Source organism: Nicotiana attenuata, unplaced genomic scaffold, assembly GCF_001879085.1.
Source record: "Nicotiana attenuata strain UT unplaced genomic scaffold, NIATTr2, whole genome shotgun sequence".
NCBI classification, from domain to species: domain Eukaryota; kingdom Viridiplantae; phylum Streptophyta; class Magnoliopsida; order Solanales; family Solanaceae; genus Nicotiana; species Nicotiana attenuata.
The window spans coordinates 7788-16644 of NW_017673554.1; the positions used below are offsets into that span (position 1 = coordinate 7788).

Below are 8857 nucleotides of genomic sequence, written 5' to 3' on the forward strand. Positions count from 1 at the left end.
TTAGCCACTGCTTTAATAAACTTTAGCTGCCCGGACGAAAATACCCTTCTGCTCATGTCCTTAACTTTTGAACTTAACTTCAGTACTTCAGGACTACATGTCCTTAACTTTTGAACTTGGAACTCTAAGTTGAGGACTTCAGGACTACATGTCCTTAATTTTTGAACTTGTAACTGTAAGTTTAGGACCAAATGTCCTTAACTTTTGAGCTTGTTAGTCTAAGTTCAGGACCTATTGTCCTTAACTTTTGGGCTTCTTAGCCTAAGTTCAGGACCCATTGTCCTTAACTTTTGAGCTTTTTAGTCTAAGTTCAGGACTTCAAGACCTATTGTCCTTAATTTTTGAACTTGTAACTGTAAGTTCAGGACCTATTGTCCTTAACTTTTGGGCTTCTTACAATAAGTTCAGGACCTATTGTCCTTAACTTTTGAGCTTGTTAGTCTAAGTTCAGGGCTTCAGGACCTATTGTCCTTAACTTTTGAACTTGTAACTATAAGTTCAGGACCTATTGTCCTTAACTTTTGAGCTTGTTAGTCTAAGTTCAGGACCAAGTGTCCTTATCTTTTGAACTTGTAATTCTAAGTTCAGGACCAAGTGTCCTTAACTTTTGAACTTAGAACTGGAAGTTCAGGACCAAGTGTCCTTAACTTTTGAGTGTTTGGACATTACCAAGAGTGTAATTCGTATTTATTGGATTGAAGGGACACAATGTCGAGCAGCTTTGGAGATGGATAAGCGACGAGATCGGATGAAGAAGGTTTTGGAGGCATCTATGGAGGAAACAAAGAGGATGAAGAAAAGATAATCCATGGAAAAGCCCCTGGTAATGGTTTATGTTCTATATTTATCTTCTTGCTCTTAATATGTCTTCTAATGTCAATTCATCTATTTTTTTTATTGATAAAATAGAGTATGATACTAATCAAGGAAGTGAAGTCAAAGAGAAGGAGAAGGCACGTAATCAGCGTCAAGCAGCATGAAGAAAACTGCCATTCTTGTTTAGAAGAAAGGGTAACACAGTTTTTTCATATTAATTTTAATAGACTAGTGGCTACTATTGCTAAGCATTGAAAATGCTGGATAAAAAGTAAATACCACTTTAAAAAGTGCTATCCCACACAATTTTTACTATATTTGTATGTAGAAAGTTTTCACCTATATATACAATATAATTGCTTAGCTAAAGAAATTCAATTGAACCGCCTTCAGACCATGTAGCTCCGCCTATGCTTGTGCCTAGACTTTCAATAATCTAACAGAACATGATTGTGGATTCAATTATCTGAAGTTAAATTGTTTAATCCTAGTGCTAAAACTTCATCAACTCTGCAACTGAATTTCTCAGGCCTTCTGGAGAGCATGAAGTATCGAGAAAGGTGAAGGCTGAATTTCTAATTCAATTAGATGATTAAACAACTCCACTAATAAAACTGCAGGTAAACTTGTGATGCTTTTAGCAGCAACTAGGGGTGGAAAAATGGTTAAAAGAAAACAGTTAACAACCCATATTATCCACTAAAATATGGGTTGGATAATGAACTTTTTAAAAACGGGTCAAATATGGCTAAGAATCATATTATCCAATTAGAAAATGAATAACCAATGGGTAACCAATAGGTCTCACTTTTACATTTGTAAAGCCTCAAATTAAGGGTTCCTCAAGTCTGGGAGACTAAGAATCTCCCAAAAGTGATTATATCCAAGAAGTCATGGATAATGTGGTTACCCATATTATCCGCCGGTTAACCCGTTTTTTATCCGGATTAAATATAGGTCGGGTCGGATAATTTATCTGTTTTTTCATTACCCGTTTTCGACTCGAATCATATCTGACCCGACCCGCCCGTTTGCCACTCCTAGCAGTAGGGGTGTCAATGGTTCGGTTCTGCCGGTTATTTTATAAAATTTGTACCATACCAATTATCGGTTATTCTATTATGTATAACCAAAATTACACTTTTCGAAACCGTCCCAATCATGTCGGTTTCTCTTTGGTATCGGTACGGTTCGGTTAATTGTCGGTTATTTTTTTAATATCATGTAAAATTCACCAGTAGAAGTAGAATGCAATAACATACGCTCTTTTATAGGACTTAGCAAAACCCTCTAGACATTTATACTATATAAAGGGTGATGAATTAAAAAAAAAAAGAGAAAAAAAGAAAGGTGGTTAGAGTATAGATCCATCAACTATTCTACAACAACGTAAAAGAAATCAAACAAAGGCAAGGAAAATATATCACACGAGTTGAATGATATACCAAGTTAGGACTCAAGAATAAAGTCTATAGAAGATTAAATACTAAAAAAGATAAATCTAAATTATATGAAAGGAAACATATTCAATACATTGTAGTTTGCTACTCATAATCGCTAGAATACTTTGTGTCTTGCTAATTACTTGAAATAACTTAGTTTAAGTAGTAGTAACATAATAGGTTTTAGGAATTAGTATTTTGAGTTTAATTACTTATTGGCTTGTAATAGTTTTCATAATTCCAAGGCTCAAAGAAAATTTAATGCATTATTATTTTTAAACTTACTAAATAAATATATTTTCCACATGTAAAATTTATTCGGTACGGTTCGGTATTTGTTTGGTTTATTTTTGTAAAAAAAAAAACCTACCCTAATTATCGGTACGGTTATAGATTTATATAAAAACCTACGGTTCCTTAAAATAAAACCTAGAATTCGGTTCGGTGCGGTACGGTTCGGTCGGTTTAGTCGGTTTTCGAATATCCATTGACACCCCTACCTAGCAGCAACAAATTTCCCTTGGAATCTTGATGAGGCACTAAGGTTAGTTTTATTCCTGTTCCTACTCATGTTTGCTTGTTTCTGTTTGTTGAACACATAATTAAATACATAAAAATGGTTAACGGCTTATCTAAACTTTTAGAGGAGAAGGTCATACAATTTAATATTGTCCAATTGATGATAGGAAGCAGCTTGAAAAGCGGATCTACATCTCACTTCCTGATTTTGAGAACCGTAAGGAGCTTATAAAGATAAACTTAAAATCCATCTGGGTAAGCTTACACTTAAAAGTTATTGAGTAAGCTTACACTTACAAATTATGATTTACAATTTCAATCGAGGAACGTAGTGTCGGACAATTATGCCATTCGGAAGAAGTCTTCTACAGAAGAAAATGAAAGCCTCTATCCCTTCGGGGTAGGAGTAAGGTCTGCATACATCCTACCCTCCCCAGACCCCACTAGTGGGATTCTACTGGGTGGTTGTTGTACAAGGAAAAATATACATAGAGATATATACTTGAAGTAGATAGTTTAAGTAAGGTGTGATATATTATTGCAGATTATAGTTCAGTGATAATTGCCATTCTGAATAGAATAATAGGCAGATAGAACAAGAAATAAATGTAAAAAAAATACTAATCAGAGAGCTTATGGTTACATCTCAATGGAATTTTTAAGTTCTTAGAAAGAAAAGGAAAGGTGATAATGTTTAATTAAATCCTCACGAACTTTTATTTCAAGTCAGTAACTTGAAAGCAAACTTAAATACATTTTTGTTCTCAAGACACTTTTTTTGCTTCTCATCGAGATCAATGAATATGATGTTTATTGCTGCTTGAAATTGAGCAGAACCTTTTTTTTTAATTTAGCAGAATTTTTTGTTGGTACTAATAAACTGTACGTAACATGAATGTCAGTTAGCTCCTGGATTGGATATTGACCAAGTGGCGCGAAGAACAGAAGGTTACAGAGCAGATGATCTTACAAATATATGCAGAGATGCTTCTTTAAATGGGATGAAGCGTAAGATAGCAGAGAATTAAGAGACATGATGAGATTAAGAACATGTCCGAGGATGAAATTTTGAAAATTTCAGTTATAATGGATGACTTCCTAGAAGTTCTAAGTAAAATACAACGCTCAGTCTCTGCAGGGGGACATTGAACGATATAAACAAATGGTCTTCAGAATTTGGATCAACCTAGCAAATGAAGTAACTTCCATGAAAAACCACATAATTTACTAAAACATTTAGCATTTCTAGGGGTTCTTTTTTCTGTTACTTGGCAAAAGAATCACTTGATTATGTGAGACATTAATGGTCAGATGTCATAGTTCTTCTGTGTTCTTTCTGTTCGGTTCGATCTATCTATTTTGACGTTATTGATTTTCTTCTTTTTGGGTGTAATGGAAGGCTCACTAGTGGTTTGGTTATAAATTATAATAATACTGTGGACATTGGACAATCTACTAGAATCTGATTCAAGTTTAACCCAGAAGAAAAAGGAGCAGAAAAGGATCACTATATTTGCTGATGTCTTACAATCAACAAGCTTTTCCTTCACATTGTAAAATATTTAGGAAAGATGTAAGTGCATTTTTTCATCCCAAACTTTTTTTTCCTGCCTAATATTGCCTCAGGATTAAGTAAGTATTTCAAGCCTCTAAGCGGAGACTACAATAACAACCACTGAAATATCACAAGTGAGATCTGAGGAGGATAGTGTGTACGGAGACCTTACCCTAGAGTGGAGACAAATTCATGTAATACCAATGTATAAAACAAAGAAATGAACCCATTTTTCGACATGCTTTGATCAAATTTAGCCCCCTATTGCACGAGTGTCTTCTTATATCACTAGCCTTTTAATTTTTTTATCAACTGAAAAGCTAATTGGAGTAGGCTTTCTACGGGTAAGTATTTACGTCCTTCCAACAACTGATGGGAAACACTCGGTGTTAGTGTATGATCAAGTAGAGTAATTGAAAGTCCTATTACATCGAAGGCCAAATGAAAAGGGCAGCATAAAGGAGGCTTGTTAAGAGAGGCGGCAAATTAGGCCGAGGAAGGGTGGAATGACCTGAACAAGAGCGGGTCGATCAGATTGAACGAGGGATGAAAGGATGTTCTGGTATTCAAATTATTTGTATGTAGGAGTAGGACTATACAATGATGAAAGCAAAGTGGCTTAATTATGGCATGAATGAAATTTGTCTCCCTTGACTTGATCTTTTACTGTAGTTAAAAGGCAAGATGAGTTAGGTGTTTGTCCTTATTTTCTTATTAAATTTGGTTTTTTTATTTCTTGAAAGAAAAACAACATATTTACCAAAATTGATTTTTTCTTTTACGAAAAGGAAAATATAATTCTTCCATATTTGTCTTGTTATTTTTCTTGGAGGAAAAGGTTTTTGACTTCTATAAATTAAGTGTTGGCCCAAGTGAAGGCTAGTTTTGAAGATTGACAAAGGAAGCTCAGGCATGAACCAAGTCCATCCCTTGTGGTGCATAGAAACGGGCAGATTCGAGAATGTGGGATGCACGTGAAGGAGATAAGCTTAACTTGGTATATTTGATATTTCCTGATAGAAAAGGTTGCATAATTGATAAGGAGAAGGACTTCTTACTCAAGAGAACACTGTCCAAGATAGGGAAGGAGTTGGAAGTTGAGATCAACTAGAATTCTTCCACCAAGGAAGAGTAGTATTAGAACTCCAGTTAATCTTTATTTACTAACTCTATAAATATCAGTGTTGTTTTACAGGTAATGCACAAACACAGAAGTTAAACTTGAATTGAGAGCAAAATGGCAAGGCTTTTTGCAAGCAGTTTAGGTGTGATTCAAGTGTGCAAACCTGAAGCTACATGAACCAGATAGAAGAACCAGTTCTAAGTGTCTGTCTTTTATTCTAGTTAAATTGTAGTAGGTGTTTTCATATTGTACCTTTCAGCTTTATCTAGAGGCAATTGTAATAGGTACTCAAAGTATTCAAATTAGAGTTAACTTGAAGTTGTTGCAACAGTTAGAGGCTGGTTGCTACAACGGGATTAGAGTTAATCCTAGGTTTACAAAAATGTTTAGTAAATGCAGTTTTTGGCTCAGTGATTTAGTGAAGAGTTTGGAAAAATCCTACTGGGAAGTAGGTCGTGATTTTTTTTCACCTTTTGAGCCAGGTGTTTTCCACGTAAAATACTTGTGTTCTTTATTTTTCGCATTTACTATTTCTGCAATAGTAGGTTAAGGAACACTTAGAAGAACCAGGTCCTTCCATAATCAGTTTAAGCGAAAAATTAGACACCACAAAAATCACCCCCCCTCTTGTGTGATATTGAAGTATAAAACATCAATTGGTATCAGAGCGGGTTATCCTTGAAGAGGCTAACAACTTAGGAACAGATTAAGATGAGCACACCACCTGGAAACTAGGAAGGGCAATCCACTGCTAGGCTGTGACGACCCAAAGGGTCATCACCTGTTTCCTCATTCATTCTGTGCTTCCGAGGCCTTGAAAACCTCATTTTTACTTGCCTCGATTTGCGTGCGCAGTCCGAGCGCGTAGCCGGAAAGCTTTTATGTTGAAATATGTGAATTCTGTGAAAAATTTGAAGAATTTTGATATTAATATGTTCAAGGTTGACTTCGGTCAACATTTTTGGTAAACGGACTCGGACTCGAGATTGGACGGTCCCGGAGGGTCCGTAGAAAAATATGGGACTCGGGCATGTGCCCGGAGTCGAATTCCGAGGTCTAGAGCCCGATAAATGAATTTTTCTGTGAAATTATTTTTCTGAAATTATTAAGGAAAATGGAAATGAAAATTGATTAAAAGACTGTGGTATCGGGCTCGTATTTTGGTTCCGACGCCCGGTACAAGTCTTAAATATGTGTTAAGCGATTTCTGTAAAGTTTGGTCGAAATCAGACGTCGTTTGACGTGTTTCGGACCTAAATATCTAAAGTTTGAAGTTTATGAAGTTTGAAAGGAAAATGATGATTTTGAGGCTTGATCCAATGATTTTGAGGTTATTTTGGCGATTTGATCGCTCGAGTAAGTTCGTAAGATGTTATTGAGTTAGGTGTGTGATTGGTTAGGAGCCCCGAGGGCTCGGGAGTGTTTTCGGAGGTGTTCGGGGTGGTTTTGGACTTAGGATGATATCAGATTTTCTGCAATTTTTACATAGGGATTTCCTTCTTCGCGATCGCGCTCTTCCCCACGCGATCGCACAGCACTGAGTCGTCTTCCTTCGCGATCGCGTCTTGAACCGCGCGATCGCGTAAGCCAAATCCTTGGACCCCCAGTAGTTCTTCTACGCGATCGCGTAACCCTCCACGCGATCACGATGACCAGTCAGTGGTACCCTTCGCGATCGCATCCCTATTTCCGCGATCGCGTAGGGCAATTTTGCCCAGCGAATTTTTAAGTTAAAAACAGAACAGTAGCACGGGATTTTTCATGAAAACACACGAAACCCTTGCTTCTCCAAGCACTTAGGCGTCCATTGAAGCTCCCTTTCATCAAACCTTCTTGGGTAAGCATTGTTCAACTTGTTTCCTTCAATTTCCTTCATTAATTAGTGAATTCCTAGCCCTAAAAATACGAAATCAAGGTAGAAATTATGGGTTTTGGGTAGAGTTAGGGTTTTGAAAATTTTGGGTGATTCAACCTCAATTTGGGGTCGAATCTTAAAACAAATTATATATTTGCACTCGTGGGGTTATGGGTGATCGGGTTTTGGTCCGAGCCTAGAGTTTGGACCATGTGGGCCCGGTGTCTAATTTTGGTATTTTTGGAATAATGCTAGAAAATTCATATCTAGGCTATGAGAAGTTGCCATTGAGTCTTTATTGATATTGTTGAATTAATTATGCCTAGATATCACTGTATTGGAGGTGGAATCACGAGGTAAAGCGATAGTTGAGGATTAAGTGGATTTCAAGGCTTTGAGGTAAGTGTTTGGTTTAACCCTAGCTTGAGGGAATAGGAGTTGAGTCTTGTTGCTAATTGCTATGTGATCGAGTACGATGTATAGGCATGGTGACGAGTATCTATACATTGGTGTCTAGCATGACCGTGAGTCCTTATAATGTGATTATCATGATTTGGTTGTGAACTCCGTGTTTATTGGAGGATTTCTATATGTTGTGAATAACATGTGAACGGTAATAGGATCATTTGATTCCTGGAGCATTGGCTCGAATTGTGATACGAATATTGAAAGTATACGAAATGACTTGATTCTTTGGAGCGTTGGCTCAAAATAGTAAAGTGAATTATAAGATAAGGAAAGTAAGAAAGAGAAAGCGTTGTTGATTATTCCCTTGTCGGGACGTTTGGTTGAACTTGTTGGATTCTTTCCCTTGCCGGGATGGTTGTCAAATATTTGCTTATTTTATGCCCCTTAATTGTGACTGTTGTTTGGGAAGTCAGACTGTTAAATGATGTTGAGGATCGGGTTGCGCGCCGCAACAATGATGTTGAGGATCGGGTTGCGCGCCGCAACAATAATATATGAGGATCGGGTTGTGCACCGCAAAAATGATATATGATAAGTGATATGGGTCGGGTTGCACGCCGCAACAATGATATTGTGGAGCGGGTTGCACGCCGCAACAATGGTAATTATGGAGCGGGTTGCACGCCGCAACAATTATTGAGGCTATGTGTTTACATTTGAGTATTGATTCCTTGTTCACTGTGAACCTAAGTTGCTTTAGTTGTTACTCTGGATTATTGTTATTATTGTAACTCCCCATAGCATGTTTCCCCTCCCATGTTGGTAATTGCTTTGTATTCGATTTCCGCTGTATATCTATAACTGCACAGGTTTATGTGGTGTCCAGTCTAGCCTCGTCACTACTTCGCCGGGGTTAGGCTAGACACTTACCAGCACATGGGGTCGGTTGTGCTGATGCTACACTTCTGTGCATTTTTGCACAGGTCCAGGTTTTGAGGAACAGCAGCAGCAGTAGTTCGGAAGCAGGCGATTCATATTCACGAGACTGAGGTAGCCTTGCAGGCGTCCGCAGGCCCGGCGTCTCTTCTCATTGTTTTCTTTTAGACTGTTGCCTCCTTGTTTCGAGACAGACAGCTGTT

The 8857-nt window shown here is 37.4% G+C and overlaps 2 long non-coding RNA genes across 2 annotated transcripts; both read left to right on the plus strand.

Moving 5' to 3' along the window:
* The first annotated feature begins 709 nt into the window (after positions 1–709).
* Positions 710–981, plus strand: LOC109216714. Its single transcript, XR_002066538.1, has 2 exons — positions 710–823; positions 910–981. It is a non-coding gene; the product is annotated as an uncharacterized LOC109216714 (long non-coding RNA).
* Positions 982–3049: 2068 nt separating this feature from the next.
* Positions 3050–4170, plus strand: LOC109216713. The gene is made up of 2 exons (XR_002066537.1): positions 3050–3188; positions 3680–4170. It is a non-coding gene; the product is annotated as an uncharacterized LOC109216713 (long non-coding RNA).
* The last annotated feature ends 4687 nt before the right edge of the window (positions 4171–8857 follow it).